Source organism: Schistocerca nitens, chromosome 4 (assembly GCF_023898315.1).
Source record: "Schistocerca nitens isolate TAMUIC-IGC-003100 chromosome 4, iqSchNite1.1, whole genome shotgun sequence".
NCBI lineage: Eukaryota > Metazoa > Arthropoda > Insecta > Orthoptera > Acrididae > Schistocerca > Schistocerca nitens.
The window spans coordinates 949,158,393-949,174,239 of NC_064617.1; the positions used below are offsets into that span (position 1 = coordinate 949,158,393).

Consider the following 15,847-nt stretch of genomic DNA (forward strand, 5'->3'; position numbering starts at 1 on the left):
TCCTCTGTTTCCAATGAAAACTTGCCGTTGAGGGCCACGTACTGCACTCTACTGCTTTAGATTTCTCAGCAGGAGGAATCACTCTCGAGTTCCAAGGTGCTACCAGCAGTCTGTCTAGCACAATAACTGCGCATAGAGAGTTAAAAAGACGTGGGTATAAAGATAGAGAGTCTCCTCCTAGCTGCGCGGAGTAGTCGTGCGATCAGGGGAGCCTTGTCGCGGTTCCCCCCATCCCCCCACCCCCCAGGAGGTTCGAGTCCTCCCTCGGGCGTGGGTGTGTGTATTGTCCTTCGCATAAGTTAGGTTAAGTAGTACTTAAGCCTAGGGACCGATGACCTCAGCAGTATGGTCCCATAGTCCTTACCACAAATTTCCAAATTTCTGCTACACCACTCGGTAATCGATGCCTAAAAACAAGTGATTTCGATTTATTAATAACGCTGTACTCTGTGGTAGTCTGATGGTTGGGTTTGGGGAATGCCTCGAAAACGTTGCATGACATGCGTTGTGCCAAAAGTTAGTGTCACGGTATGGGGTTGTTTGTCATGATTATAGAGTGGACACCTTATTGCGCTTATGGAAACTCTAAATACGGAAGGAACACATTTTACGGCACTGTGTACTGTGTACAGTAGAGGAACAGTTCGGAGATGATGATCGCATCAAAATGACAGGGCTCCCTGTCACAAAGCAACGTCGATGATGCAATGATTTGTGAACAACATCATTCCTGAAAGGATGTAACCTCCCCTTATTAATCTGCCTGTTCTGCTTGCGATATAAAATATGACCGTGGATCGCGTGTATGCCTAATGGATTTTTACTGTTTGGATAAGGCTATCTTTCCCGTAGAAATAATACCGATAAGTGGGTGGAAAGTATACAACAGATCCTTCTGACGGAAAAGTCTATTAAAAATAGAAAGTAATTAAACCGAACAGGGTTATAATTTGAAAAAAATGAAACTTATTTTGTGCATTCATTCACGAACAACACTGAACAGAAAAGGAGTACCACTGATCATGAATCCAAAAATTACACCAATGAACGAAAAGGAAATAATTAACGATCGCCAGCCCACTTGGACAATTTACATCCAAAACCCTGTACAAGATGATGGGAAAGAAAAACATGTATCACTAAAAACTGTCGTGGCAACTGAAAGTTGTCACGTTTTTTGACACTTTTAAGTGAGTATGTAACGATAAAGAAAACTGAGAACTCACTCTTACGTTATGTCTGTCATTAAATTTTGAAACAAACAATTGACTAATGATTTGAAAATATGCAATTAAATTGTATGTTAGTATTGAACTTCATTACGTGCACAATGACTTTCAGTGACCTCAACGTAACCTCATCAAAGAAATTTAGAAAACAAAGCAAGCGCTTTTACTTTGCAGTTACTTATTTTGCAAATTGGATTTCAAATTATTTTCTGAGCAACTGAGCCTTTTTTACTGACTTCAACAGAAATAAATAATACAACACATACCAAACAAAACAGCCATGCGCTCCAAGCTATATGTAAAACAAATAAAACTTCCGCACTCTTAATTTGTGCATTTCTTTAGATTTGGATTTTTCCCAGTGAATGAGTCTCAGACTTGAAAAATGAAATTGCTTTACTTTACTCAAATACTGAAGCCTCTGTTGTACAAGAGTTAATTGAAAGTAGACTGAGGCTAAAATTCTTAAAAGTGAAATTAATAAATTGGCTGTAACTATTCAATTTGTTTCTTATGACACTCGGTTAGCATATAGGGATAAAAAGGAACACGGACCCTGCTTGGTAACAATGTCTGAGGACAATGAGGACACAATCGCCTTGAGTTTAACTGATTATTATTGAAATAAATTTTATCAAACAAATCACATTCAGTTGTGCTGCTGCGTTAGCCGTTAATACTATGTACCAATGAATAGTCTTACTTCAGTGCTGTCCATATGAAGAAACTCGGAGCCGACGACGAATCTGTGTTGCTGGAACTGATGCTGTTGTTGAAGACGATAGGATCTTGTGCAGCCACGGCTAATTACACGAAGAGGCAATTGTAATTAATACAGCCTCTTCCGCCCATCCACTGTCCTTACTCCCGCTACTAGACATTTGGCCGTTGCGCGTACATGATGCCGCCGAAATGGTACTCCCTACTGCGAGAGCATTAACACCACACTTCCGCACGCTACAAGCGCTGAAACCCGTCTACCACGCTCCACACACTCCGCGCAATAACTCCCTACCCAAAGATTTTACAACGCAGAAGCACTGCTATTATCGTTGCTAGTCGATGCAAATAACAATTCCTTTGGCTTTTCCCCAGAGCTTATACGTTTCACAGTAAGACACAGATAAATACAATGAAACGTCAACAGACTTCTACCTAAATGTAGACATACATTGAAGCAATGTCCTAACTTATTAAAAGAAAGCATTTAAATTGCAAATATATACATACAATTCAGCAAAAACTTTTTTATATATCGGTAGCAGGTGCATCCTGCATTTTCGGTGTTACAAGGACTGGTTTCAGTTAGAATGTCGACTTCGCTCCAGACCGCACCACCAGCATCACGCCCTTCTCTGGTTTCGGGGATCCTTAAGTAGAAATATGCATATTTGTGGCGTACGGGATGACAAAACTAGGCACAGCGTACCTCGGTACACGTTGGTTTCCAGAATATTTGAAAGGCATTGACCTATTTCTGGAGCAAGTCAGTTCCAGAAAATTTATTTGTCCTTTTACCTTAATGCCTGTTGTGAAAATACTTTTCGGAGGTAAGCTACTAATTTTTAGATAGCTCTTAGCTGCTACGGTCGCAGGTTCGAATTCTGTCTCGTGCATGGGTGTGCGTGATGTCCTTAGGTTAGTTAGGTTCAAGTAGTTCTAAGTCTAGGGAACTGATGACCTCAGATGTTAAGTCCCATAGTGCTTAGAGCCATTTGAACCATTCTTTTGAACTCCTCGACACAATAGGAGTGACCCATGAGGAAACCCTTCAGTTTCGATTTGAAAGCGCATGGATTTTTGAATTCGAGTGGTGGCTTATTAAAAAGTGATGCAGCAGTATACTGCATACCTGTTTGCACGAGAGTCAAGGAAGTCCGATCCAAATGCACGTTTCATTTCCGCCGAGTATTAACCGAGTGAAAGCTGTCTATTCTTGGCAATAAGCTAAACAAGAAATGACAGTAAGGAGTTCATATATTGAGAGGCCAATGTCAAAATACCCGGACTCGTGAACAGTGGTCGACAAGAGGTTCGTGAACTTACACCACTTATTACCCGGACCGCCCGTTTCTGAGCCAAAAATATCCTTTTAGAATGGGAAGAGTTACCCAAAAATATAATACCATACGACATAAGCGAATGAAAATAAGCAAAGTAGACTAATTTTCGTGTCGAACGGTCACTCACTTCTGATACCGTTCGAATACTAAAAATGGCAGTATTAAGTCTTTGAACAAGATCCTGAACGTTGGCTTTCAACGTTAGCTTACAATCTATCTGAACACCTAGAAACTTCAGTTTCATTAATCATCTGCCCATTGTGTGAAATTAAAACGCCATGTTTTGTTGAATTGTGTGTTAGAGACTGTACAAATTAAGTCTTACTGTGATTTTCCTTAGTTTGTTTTCTACAAGCCATGAACTTAGCTCATGTACGGCACTATTTGAAATCGAGCCAATGTTGCACACAACATTCTTTACTACCAAGCTAGTGTCATCAGCAAACAGAAATATCTTAGAATTATCCGTAACATTAGAGGGAATATCATTTATATAAATAAGGAACAGGAGTGGCCCCAACACTGATCCCTGGGGCACAGTACCTCACTCAGACCCCCCCATCATAGCCGTTATCAACAATGTGAAGTAAGAGGCGAACCAATTGTGAGCTACTCCCCGTATTCCGCACGTATTGTTCAGCTCGTTTGTCACAGGGGCTTATCTATTCTTTAGCCTGACGCTAAATTAATGTTTCAGTTCGTTGCTCATGTCATTTCCATAATACGAAGCTTTCCTGGGACCGTAAAGGGCTGTGTTGCCTCGCGCCCACAGTTCGCAGCATTCTACAGTTTTGAACAAGAAACGACCTAATGCGTACCGCACACTCTTTGCTGAAAGAACTGAGATTCGTCTTCCGTTAATGTGAACACAGACGAGGCAAACATTGATAATTTTCTGGTGACTGCGTGTACCAAGTCTCAAATATTCCTCCAAAAATTATTCGCTTGCTGCTTCGCTTTCGTAACACAGTTTGAATAGGCTTAAGAACTCTGAACAGAATCATCGTATCGAAATAACTTGAAGTTAACGTCCCTGATGAATCACATCAAAGAGTTTTTAAATCTGTATCAAAGGCTCGTATCTGCTTTGGAAGTGAGCCCGTAATTAGCAGCTGTGAGGCTTTACTTATACTTGAATGAACTAACGTGGCTCCGACATTCGCATTTCGACCAATTTGTCAGGCAGCAGAAAGGGAGATTCAGTAACAAAACGCTATGCTGTGCGCCTTTCGTAACTTAATCAGATACTCAGCATCACAGTTTCATATTTCGTAATAATATAATGTTGTAGTTAGAAAAAGAAATATTTAAATTAGGCAACCCTTTATTTAATATTGCCATGTTCTACATATACAGTCTGTTAAGTTAGATCGTGGTCGGCACTACACAAATATGGTAAAAGATATCGCCTTAGTTCTTCCGCAAACCATCAGAGAGAACCTCTGTCCTTTGTGCAATGGCTATAAAGCATTATTTTACTTTAAATTATTGACTGAGATACACAAGAAGAGACACGCGTGCAGCTTACCCGTCGCGTTGATCATACGCTCGTAAATGTTTGATACCAAACGTTGATTCATCGACAAAAACGAATATTGGATACTGCAGGAGTACAGTGACCCAAAGCATCGCATCAAGCTTGCAGTGACTGGAGAAAGGTGTGTACGTACTGGATTGGGCCTCTCAGTCACCTGACGGTAACCCTATTGAAAATGTATGGTCTTACATCAAAAAGAAGGTGCAAGGAAAAAAGATTTTCAATTTGAAACAGCTGTCAAAGCAAATTCGACGCATTTGGAGGAATCGTCTACGTGAATGCGCGGAAAATCTGGTTTCAAGCATTCCTCGCAGATGCCAAGCAGTTATTGACGCTGCTGGTGACTGGAAAGATTGTTGTTGTTGTTGTGGTCTTCAGTCCAGAGACTGGTTTGATGCAGCTCTCCATGCTGCTCTATCCTGTGCAAGCTTCTTCATCTCCCAGTAACTACTGCAACCTACATCCTTCTGAATCTGCTTAGTGTATTCATCTCTTGGCCTCCCTCTACGAATTTTACCATCCACGCTTCCCTCGATCAGTAAATTGGTGATCCATTGATGCCGCGGAACGTGTCCTACTAACCGATCCCTTCTTCTAGTCAAGTTCTGCCAGAAATTCCTTTTCTCCCCGATTATATTTAGTACCTTCTCATTAGTTACGTGATCTACCCATCTAATCCTCAGCATTCTTCTGTAGTGCCACATTTCGAAAGATTCTATTCTCTTCTTGTCTACTCTATTTATCTTCCATGTTTCACATCCATACAAGGCTACACTCCATACAAATACTTTTAGAAAAGTCTTCCCGACACTTAAATCTATACTCGATGTTAGCAAAATTCTCTTCTTCAGAAACACTTTTCTTGCCATTGCTAGTCTACATTTTATGTCCTCTCTACTTCGACAATCATCAGTTATTTTGCTCCCGAAAAATCAGAACTCATCTACCACTTTAAGTGTCTCATTTCCTAATCTAATTCCCTTAGCATCACCTGATTTAATTAGACTACATTCCATTATCCTCGAGTTGTTCATCTTATATCCTCCTTTCAAGACACTGTCCATTCCGTTCAACTGCTCTTCCAGGTCCTTTGCTGTCTCTGACAGAATTACAATGTCATCGGCAAATCTCAAAGCTTTCATTCCTTCTCCGTGGATTTTAATTCCTACTTCAAATTTTTCTTTTGTTTCCTTAACTCCTTGCTCAATATACATCTTGAATAACATCGGGGATAGGCCTTCACAACCGCTGCTTCCCTTTCATACCCCTCGAATCTTATAACTGCGATCTGGTTCTTGTATAAATTGTAAAAAGCCTTCCGCTCGCTGTATTTTACCCCTGCCACCTTCAGAAATTGAAAGAGAGTATTCCAGCCAACCTTGTCAAAAGCTTTCTCTAAGTCTACAAATGCAAGAAACGTAGGTTTGCCTTTTCTTAATTTATCTTCTAAGGTAAATCGTAGAATCAGTATTGCCTACCGTGTTCCAACATTTCTACGGAATCCTAACTGATCTTCCCCAAGGTCGGCTCCTACCAGTTTTTCCATTCTTATGTAAAGAATTCGTGTCAGTATTTTGCAGCTGTGACTTATTAAACTGATAGCTCGGTAATTTTCACACCTGTCAACACCTGCTTTCTTTGGGATTGGAGTTACTATATTCTTCTTAAAGTCTGACGATATTTCGCCTGTCTCATACATCCTGCTCACCAGATGGTAGAATTTTGTCATAGCTGGCTCTCCCAAGGCTATCAGTAGTTCTAATAGAATGTTGTCTAGTCCCGGGGCCTTGTTTCGACTTAGGTCTTTCAGTGCTCTGTCAAATTCTTCACGCAGTATCACATCTCCCATTTCATCTTCTCTTACGTCCTCTTCCATTTCCATAAAATGAATAATTATTGGTTGTAATTGCATTTTTCTTTGTTTCGCCTATGATATGTGTATATGTTTTAGTTTGTATCAAATACAAGTTTCTATAGATTAACAAGACCGCGATCTTACTTAACAGACTGTATGTGTAATTCCGAAGGCAGCCTTGTTTTCCTAGTTTTCCTTACAATTTTTGTAATAGGTGAAACAAGTGAAAACAGATTTAGGTTTCAGAAGAGTTATCCTACAGTCTGCCTTATTCAGAAATCGAAATTTCCGTGGTCGGTCGGTGTTTCGATCCCAGATCATCTCGCAGGTGTGTGCAGTGGTTTAACCAATGAGCTACCGTGATCGATAATAACTTGAACGTGTAGCATTTTCAGCCTGTCGGGGAAATGTCATTCGTAAAGAATCAGGAAAAACTGGGAGTATCTTCAGGTATGACAACCAGTAGTCACCAGCAACAGAGCAGATGAAACATTAGGTGACATGCCGGATCGTGATGTTCGAAGTAAGGAACACTAGGCCGTAGTTTGATAAGTTGAATACTACTGGATCTGACAGGAATAACATCTACCCTCGGTTACAAATCGTGGAATTTCTTAAAATTTTCGGTGTGTATCTTTAGGTACTACAATTCTTAGAGAGGGTTTCAAAATGTTAAGAGTAAGAAAATCAGTGAAACACGTGAAAATATCATCTAAACTGTGAATATTACAGTAAAACCATGAATTAAGTTCTGTTGCAATAATTATTTTTAACATATTCAAATAGTAATCAAACTAATATTTGTACGTCTAATAGAACGACTGAGAAACACTATATCGCTAAGGTGACAAGATATTAATTACCTGCAACTGGGCCTTTAGGACAAGATGTGCACTTTAATGGAAAACCCGGTTCATGATTAGAAATAGATGTTTCCCGTCATATTTCACGAATATAACTGAGTCATTGATACAAACTGAACCATAATAGATATAATTAAAGAATGACATATTACTGATTATCGAAAAATTGACAATCACGATCCCAGTGAGATGAAGAATGTGTTTTGTGGCTAAAGACATCGATTCGAAATCTTCAAGTAAAATACAGAATCCATAATTTTATGTACATAACAACGTTTCTTATTTCGTGCATTAAACTGACATAACTGTTTTGTTGGGCTTTGTTGACCAATGACACCACATTTGATGACAAGTTCGATGAAGACGTTAAATTTACTGGTAACCATAATTACTCTGTGCAATATACAATTTTTAACTGACGAGGCAACGTACAGTGTATTTGGTGTGCTGACGTAATGCGGCAACGTGGGATTCAGAATGTGACGGGCACTGACAGGTGATTTTATATGTGCCAATATTTTCCTCTCTCCATAACCCACACAGGGGATACATATTTTATTTTAGCAATTCTAATTAATTTTCGTAGCCATAGAACAGTGAGAGCACAGCAACTGTGTTAGTGCTTTTCCCACACCTGCCGCTTGAAATGTGGGCCAGGACCTCAGGAAACGTAATGGTCAGAGTGACTACCATGTACTATGTTAGTCTATTACCTACCTGGTAGAGTGAACAACGGCAGGAAGCACGATATAGTTACTTCAACAGATAATGCACACGATGTACAGGACGAGTCACGTAAGACATAACACTCATTTCGTGAAATGCTACACATATCGAAACGAGGTTTCCGGTGAATGTTAGAGCGACGAGAGTCTCTTTTTTTTTTTTTTTTTTTTGTTAATGATTTTATCTCTGGTATCAACAGAGATATTGAAGCAACTAGGTTTTTTTAAATGGGACCTTATACTTTTTATAACTGTATTCGATACCTCATGAGAAGACAGTTGTAGAGACACAGCGTTCGTTAATTTTGACCTTGAAATCTGTCGTAAAAAATTAGAGAAATGTCCTAGAATTTGAGAGCAAGGTGGCCAAGGAGAGCTTTTGTACTACGGTGTGTCAGAATGTCAATACATTTGCCTGTTTACTTGTCTGCACTCCAGGCCCTCAATTCTGCTTCAACATTCGTTGAGTGCAGACATGTACACCAATGAGGAGAAGATGTATATACCGCTTTTACATGGCGAATGTGAAAGAAAACTGTAGAGCGGTAGAGAACTATCTATCCGGACCGCCAATATCCCACGCGCCAAGCAGTTACAAGAATTATTATGACGCTAGTGTAGACCTCGGGGAAGATCAGTTTGGATTCCGTAGAAATGTTGGAACACGTGAGGCGATACTAACCTTACGACTTATCTTAGAAGAAAGATGAAGAAAAGGCAAACCTACGTTTCTAGCATTTGTAGACTTAGAGAAAGCTTTTGACAATGTTAACTGGAATACTCTCTTTCAAATTCTGAAGGTGGCAGAGGTAAAATACAGGGAGCGAAAGGCTATTTACAATTTGTACAGGAACCAGATGGCAGTTATAAGAGTCGAGGGGCATGAAAGGGAAGCAGTGGTTGGGAAAGGAGTGAGACAGGGTTGTAGCCTCTCCCCGATGTTATTCAATCTGTACATTGAGCAAGCAGTAAAGGAAACAAAAGAAAAATTCGGAGTAGGTATTAAAATTCATGGAGAAGAAGTAAAAACTTTGAGCTTCGCCGATGACATTGTAATTCTGTCAGAGACAGCAAAGGACTTGGAAGAGCAGTTGAACGGAATGGATAGTGTCTTGAAAGGAGGATATAACATGAACATCAACAAAAGCAAAACGAGGATAATGGGATGTAGTCAAATTAAATCGGGTGATGCTGAGGGAATTAGATTAGGAAATGAGACACTTAAAGTAGTAAAGGAGTTTTGCTATTTAGGGAGTAAAATAACTGATGATGGTCGAAGTAGAGAGGATATAAAATGTAGACTGGCAATGGCAAGGGAATCGTTTCTGAAGAAGAAAAATTTGTTAACATCGAGTATAAATTTAAGTGTCAGGAAGTCGTTTCTGAAATTATTTGTATGGAGTGTAGCCATGTATGGAAGCGAAACATGGACGATAAATAGTTCGGACAGGAGGAGAATAGAAGCTTTCGAAATGTGGTGCTACAGAAGAATGCTGAAGATTAGATGGGTGGATGACATAACTAATGAGAAGGTATTGAATAGAATTGGGGAGAAGAGAAGTTTGTGGCACAACTTGACGAGAAGAAGGGACCGGTTGGTAGGACATGTTCTGAGGCATCAAGGGATCACAAATTTAGCATTGGAGGGCAGCGTGGAGGGTAAAAATCGTAGAGGGAGACCAAGGGATGAATACACTAAGCAGATTCAGAAGGCTGTAGGTTGCAGTAGGTACTGGGAGATGAAGAAGCTTGCACAGGATAGAGTAGCATGGAGAGCTGCATCAAACCAGTCTCAGGACTGAAGACCACAACAACAACAACAGTGTAGACAGTTAGCTTGAATGTCAAAAAGAGGACTAGAAAGAAGATTGCAATGACAGAAAACACTACATCAGGCACTCGACGTCGTACAGTATTTTGTCGGTTTCCCTTACTTGTGACGAGGTAAGGGAAAAGAAGCAGAAGATATGAAGTTTGTGTTGGGGAGGGCACTCAACTTGAATAGTTCGTGCAGGAATGTTAAGCATAGTGCTGGGGTGGTGTAATGGTTACTATTTCTGCCTAGCAAGCAAGAAAACCCAGGTTCGAATCCTGGCTGCCACACAAATTTTAATCCATTTCTTCAGATTCAGTCGTTATCGTGGTACTAGTAGTTTGCGCGTAGGTAGAGAGAAACTATGAAAATGTCGCCCGTGTTTTTTTTAAAGATCACATATGATATTTCGGGTTGCATAAAACAACTTCGGTAGGGACAGCTCAATAAACCTTTGTGCTTTGCGTGTCCAAACAATGGACATCATCAAACACAGCTGTTTGGAATTAATTTCATAATAAAAAGCATAAATATTATTCCATGCAACAGTAGTATGTCAACTCCCCATCCCTTTAGCAACACGGAAGATGAAAGAGAGCTACTGTCCAGTTCCTGTCCAGTTTTGCCAGTTTGAGACGATAGCTTTATGTGTCACTGTGACCAAAGAGCTTGTATCCGACCCCTAATGTCATTTGTATGAAGTCCGCTTCGCATTGTTCGCTCGGAAACTGGTTGATGTGGAGCTGCTTTCACGGTCTGCAGGAATTCCTGCTGAGTTTGAAACCGATTTTCGTACTCGTTTCCGGTCTCTGTGGTCGGAATCTACTGACGACCACTGTACTAGCTCCGTATTGCATGGCTGCGAGTGGTATCAGCATGACGACTGTCCAGTTGGAAGTGCACGACGCAGCTACAGCTTGTCTTCAACGGTTTTTCCCAAAGTATTGGACTGGACAAAGTGGGACTGTATCCTGCCTGGTTCGTTCGTCGTAGGTCATCTTTTTAGAATTTTCCCTCTGGAGAAAGAGAAACAACGCTTTTCACGAGGCGATACCGACTTAGAGTTGCCATACTCCAAGGACGAAAATCAAGGACAAAATTCGGTGATTATAAAGATGTGGTTGAAACACGGACCGATATGTTGTGCAAGTGACCATTGGTTTGCATTTCAGTTGAATCTTCATCATTACTTTACAGTGGTAATTATGAAGATATGGTTGAAACCTGGAAGCACACAATGTTCTTTCACCTTTCTGCACGTCAGCCAAATCTTCATAATTACCATAATTCAAACAGAAATTCTGTCAGCAAAGAAGTTGTAATTAACAAGGAAAATTAATCCAAGCATTAATGGTGTCTATAAAGGAGTGGTCAATGATGAAGAAAATTAATTGCAATTTACATTAAATAACTTTTTAATTAAACCACTGGACACAAATTATTAACATGTACACAATCTTGCTGCTACAATTGATATATATCTTTCACATTATACTTTAAACCAGTCACATTTCTCTGAGCCCTGCTTCCACAGTCCGTTCTGAAAATAGCCGAGCGATTCTGAAGTGACACGGAATATCAGCGCAGGTTTCAACGGCTATCGTAAAGTTTGCAGGAGTTATGAAAGACTTGATAGGTGGCCAGTGGCAAAATTTTCGTAAAAAAATTTTTTTTTACTTACTAGCCGCTTTTTTCGCGGACATTTTCCTCTTCGTCCAGGACACCCATCTTCGAGCATAAAATCGCGGACCGTCTGCGAAATCCGCGACGTATGGCAACCCTACACCGACTCCAAAAGACGACATGAAGCAACGTGTCGCTAACATCTGCGCTAAAAGTTTCTGATGGAATGTGAGATTGTGTGTATGAGTTTTGAAATGGCAGATTGAAAGCTGTTACTGAAGCTGTTGTTCTTCGACATTTTGAATGAAATGTGTGTGAATTCCTAATGGACCAAATTCCTGAGGTCATCGGTCCCTAGACTTACACACTAGTTAAACTAACTTACGCTAAGAACAACTCACACACCCATGCCCCAGGGAGGACTCGAACCTCCGGCGGTAGAGGCCGAGCAATCAGTGACATGGAGCCTCTAACCGCGCGGCCACTCTGAGAGGCTTCTTCGACATTTTGAACACCGCGTTTGATAGCCAGTTCTTTCTTTTTCAGACCCCAGAGTATGTTTATAAACATTTTTCCATGATGCTAGTGTTGACAGATGCAAGAAACAATTGACGGTATTTACAATTATCAAACGCGATTGCTCGTACATCGCTTGTACTAATAAACTGGGAAAAGTTATTGTAATTTGGTAGTACTTCATTGTTTCGTGTGACTTCCCAAATGAAGTAGACATACGAGTGACTATGTGCGTGATTTGCTTTTACGGCCATTTGGCTGCACTTCATTTTTGTGAAAACGGCTTGTCAGTAGCACCTTGCCTTTCAGAAGTGGTTGGAGCACAAGTCTTAGGTGATACGACCTGAACACGTGTACAGAAAGAGAGACGAAAGTAGATGAGAGTGGGGTGTTTTTAATAACAGAATTCTGATTTGGTGGAAAAATTATGCAGAGAAGTAGGACTTATAAAACATACAAAGTAATAATCCAGGGGTTCCTTTTGTCTACAGTCCGATGTCATTAGCAAGGCCACTCTCCAGTGCTGTCATTTGCGCAAGCGCGCACCCCCCCCTCCCCCCCCACAACACACATGCACACACACACACACATGGAAAATAGGGGAGGGGGTGTAGGAACTCCATTTACAAGTCTACCTCTCGGTGGAGAGATAAATGCAGAGAGAGGCAAATACAACGCGAATGACTGCGAACGAGGGTGGCTGGCTGCGTGGTGACGTGAATGGCTCGTACCCGCTGGCGTAATTAAGGGACATTCTGCTCATCGAGGTGCGCCGCATTGTCAGCCGCTGGAGCTAATTAATAGCTGATATCGCGATCGGGGGGCTGCCAACTAATGCGCCGTACGAACTAGCAGACAAGTGCTGCGCTGGACGGGCGCGGAGAACATCACTTCACTCGCGGTTTCGTTTGGGTCCTAGACGAAACGGAGTCATGTAGTTACTTTGGCACATCTGAAAAATAAAACGAGTGAGTTTACGCTGACTTGTCTAGAAGATAATGGAACACCGAATCATATGTCTTGAATTTCTCATTTTTTTATTTTTTATTTATTTATTTATTTTATTTTATTTTATTTTTTTTGGAGAAGAACGTAATTTTTGCTGGTACCTCCATCCAAATGAAAGCCGTGTGTCGCACGGTAACCGCATTACATCGTACTTAACTGTCCCTCGAAACAACAGTCTATGCTGAGTTTATTCCTCTAGGTTGGATCCTCTGTTTTGACACAGTAATTTGAGATGTAACTCAGGCCACATGCTGGCTGTGTGTCCTCTTTACCTTGACCACGCCAATTAGCTTTTTCGCCAGAAGCAAAATAAGAAAAATCTATCTACGAGGGTTGTTTTTTAAGTAAGGGCCGTTTTTATTTTTTAAAAAGGGATACAAATACTTTTGTAAAAAAACTTTTATTTTCTGATTCTACACACTTTTACCTATTTTTCTACATAGTTTTGTTTATTTAAGCACTTGTCATACCGTACAACTAAGTTTTTAATTCCCTCTTCAAAGAATTCGGCCGCCTGCTCCGACAGCCAAGAGTTCACGGTCGCTTTCACTTCATCGTCGTCATTGAAGCGCTGCCCGCCAAGATGGTGTTTCAGGTACCGGAAAAGGTGAAAATCGCTAGGAGCAAGGTGGGGGCTGTATGGTGCATGGTCCAAAACTTCCCAGCCAAAAGAATCAATCAAATCCCGAGTCCTTTGAGAGGTGTGAGGTCTAGCGTTATCGTGCAGGAGCAAAACTCCTTTTGTCAGCATGCCGCGCCTTTTGTTTTGAATTGCTCTGCGGAGCTTCTTTAGAGTTGCACAGTAGGCATCTGAGTTGATTGTCGTTCCTCGTGGCATAAAGTCCACTAGTAAAACACCGCGCCGGTCCCAGAACACAGTTGCCATAATCTTGCGCTTTGACAGCGTCTGTTTGGCTTTGACCTTGACGGGTGAGGTTGTGTGTCGCCATTCCATCGATTGTCGCTTGCTTTCGGGAGTGATACGAGATACCCATGTTTCATCTCCAGTGACAATTTGACTCAACATGTCATCCCCTTCTTCCTCGTAACGAATCAAAAAGTCCAATGAAGTGGCAAATCTCTTCCCTTTGTGGTCCTCTGTGAGGAGTCTGGGTACCCACCGAGAACACAGTTTCTTAAAGTTTAGGTTTTCAGACACAATTTTGTACAAAACTGATCTTGAAACTTGTGGAAATTGCCAAGAAAGAGTGGAAATTGTGAATCTTCTGTCCTCACGAATCTTTGTTTCGACTGCTGCCACCAAATCATCAGTGATCACAGAGGGCCGGCCTGAGCGTTCTTCGTCATGGACGTTTTGACGGCCATTTTTAAACTCTCTAACCCATTGACGCACTTTACCTTCACTCATTCCATTCGAGCCATAAACTTCTGTTAACTGACGATGAATTTCTGCAGCTGATAGGCTTCTCGCGGTCAAAAAACGTATCACTGATCGTATCTCACACGCGGCGGGCGTTTCAATAATCGTAAACATTATAAAGTAGCACAGCGATGCGTACACGTCAGCTACAGAGCTGCAACTTGCATCAGTGTGAACGGGAAGGATGCCGGCAAGTGGCGCGATGGCTTGTTGCGGCGTCTGCGCGAACTACGGGACTATACGCGCGAACGGCCATTACTTAAAAAACAACCCTCGTATATCCGGATCTTGCTCCAGCTACTGCCGGGTCTGGTTGCTGACGAGTCCTCTCCATTTGGCTCGGTCTTCCCACCACTTTTCTTCCTCCACTTGTTGCCAGGTCACACCTCTCCTTTCCACAGATATTCTCACTCCCATTTTCCACCGTGTTCTTTGGCGCCCTCTAGGTCTTTTCCTATCCATCTTTAGTTCTTCCATAATTTTGGGGATCTCTGCCCATGCATCTCCTTAAAATGCCCATACCACCTTAATCTCCGTTATTCAAATTCTTCTTTCATACTTTATTGTTTAACGTCCAATCTAATCTCTACATTCTTTACTCTGTCCATTCTTGTTTTTCCCTTAACTGCTCTGAGAAATTTCATTTCACCTGCTTGCAGTCTGCTCCAGTCCCTTTCTGTCATTGTCCATGTTTCTCCACCATAGGTGACAATAGGGAAGTAATAATTCTTATACATAAGGAGTTTTGCTTTTTCTTAAACTTCCTTATTCCAAATCAGATGTTTTATTGTTTGGTAGAAATTGCCTCCCTTCTGTAACCTCCTATTAATTTCGTTAGTTATTCTTCCATCCCTAGATATTTCACTCACTACATAAGTGAAACTTTCTACCACTTTGAGGGGTTCTCCATTCAAGGTAATATTTCCGTTGATCCCTTTCTCTCATCCAAATACCATTACTTCACTCTTATCTTTATATATTTTTAATCCATACCTTTTCATTATTTCCTTCCACGCATCAAGTTGTAACTGTACATCTACCTCTTTATCACCCCATATTACCACATCTTCTGCAAAATTCATATTTTTATTTTTTTATTTTACTATATCTTTAACTGTCCTATTCATTCTATCCATCAAAATAAAAAAAATATATCAAGCAAATGTTGTTGAGTTATTATGGGAACGCAAACCACCACGATTGTCTCCCCCTTGCACCATTCATGGTTAGAGAG

General features: G+C 40.9%; 1 long non-coding RNA gene across 1 annotated transcript in view; it reads left to right on the forward strand.

Annotated features, from left to right (window-relative positions):
• Window positions 1-15,847, forward strand: part of LOC126252833 (uncharacterized) — a 582,778-nt gene that overhangs the window by 507,171 nt on the left and 59,760 nt on the right. The window lies entirely within an intron of this gene.